The following is a 1,543-nucleotide window of genomic DNA, read 5'->3' on the forward strand; positions in this document are numbered from 1 at the left end:
CGCCCGCTATGAATTCCACAATGCAAATACGCCCGTGTGCACTGGGCTACAGTCTGCGGGGCTATTGGTTTTGTTTAAATAATAGAAACCAAACAGAATATAAGCAAACTGGAAGCTTACAATTAAAAAGAGACAAAAGCATTGAAATAACTGGGGAAATTACAGATCTGTTTAATTACGTCTCTTTGCTCCAAAAACGGAAAGCCTGAGCGGCCTAAGAGGTTATTCACATGTGTGCGTATTTTATCCATGTGCACTTTGCGTTTGCACTGGGCTGCACACGGACTCATTGACTATATTGGGGCTTTTCAGACGTGATCTTTAACACGGACCCAAGGCCTGTGCAAAAACATGTCAGCAGACCATGGACGAGAATGGGGCATGCAATGTCCAACGCCTACGGGGTATCGGACAGCACACAAACTTGCAAAATGCGGGCGCAACTTGCACACGCATGTGTGAATTAACCCTTAAGTGGATGAAAATGATTGGTTTCAATCAAAATGCTAATTTGTCAGGTGAAATGTAACTAAGAATGGTTTTATCCGACCATCATCATCTCAAAATAAGTCAGCAACATTCGGAAGTTTCATCTGATAGACAAAACAATCATTCCTTGAATGACCGCGCGTCTGCCGCCCTGCGTCACTAAACACGGTGAGGCAGTTTGACCGACTAGAAAGGCTCATATAGACTAATATATGTCTGGCTGAGTGTGAGAATTGTGCATTCACCAGATGATCGTTTATGAACCTACTTCTATCTAATGTGTGTAACCACCTATCTAGTATCTTATACCCTCATATATCTGTACTGACAATAGCCGTCGTCATGGCAACAGTGGAAGCATCGCTAGAGTGCTCTCGTTTAAAGAGCTGGCCACGCCCCCTACCCAATCAGAGACCCGGCGTGTTTCGAATTCTACTGGCGCCCTATTGCTTTGCCAGGACATGCCGCAGACCCCTGGTAACTTCAGCCGCTTCCTGCTTTACGTTGATTGGCTACCTATTGGTGACGTCATGACGCAGAGCGCCCGCGGATACGAGCCAGTACTATCACTTTCAACTCGGTTCAAAAAAAAATTAATCGCGCTGCTCTCTGGGAAAAAGGAGGCGGGACTATTTTGTCACATGATAAAAAGCACGGTTCTTAATGGCCAGTCATAAGACGGGCAGTGAACGCGTAAACGACATAACTAGTAAGGGCAATAGGCATTTTGCAGTAAATAAAAGAAAATTAACGTTTTTCTAGAAACGGAATCTATTTGTTTATGTCTAGGTTAAAACAAACGTTGAAAAAAACGGAAACTTTCCTAAACTTACATTTCTCGCGGGACTGCTTGTCTCTATGGTAACGAAAGTCAACGCTGATTGGTTGGATTTGATATAGATTACTGACACTATATTGGCTGTGGAGATGTTGAGGGCGTGGTTATTACTTTCCCTCGTTTGCGATTTACTACGTGCTGGGCGGGGTTTCAGCACACTAGTGGGCGGAGACGTGTGTGAGAAGTGAATGGGATGCTGTGGGGGGCGTGGCCGTA

This window comes from Eleutherodactylus coqui, chromosome 8 (assembly GCF_035609145.1).
Source record: "Eleutherodactylus coqui strain aEleCoq1 chromosome 8, aEleCoq1.hap1, whole genome shotgun sequence".
Taxonomy (NCBI): Eukaryota; Metazoa; Chordata; class Amphibia; order Anura; family Eleutherodactylidae; genus Eleutherodactylus; species Eleutherodactylus coqui.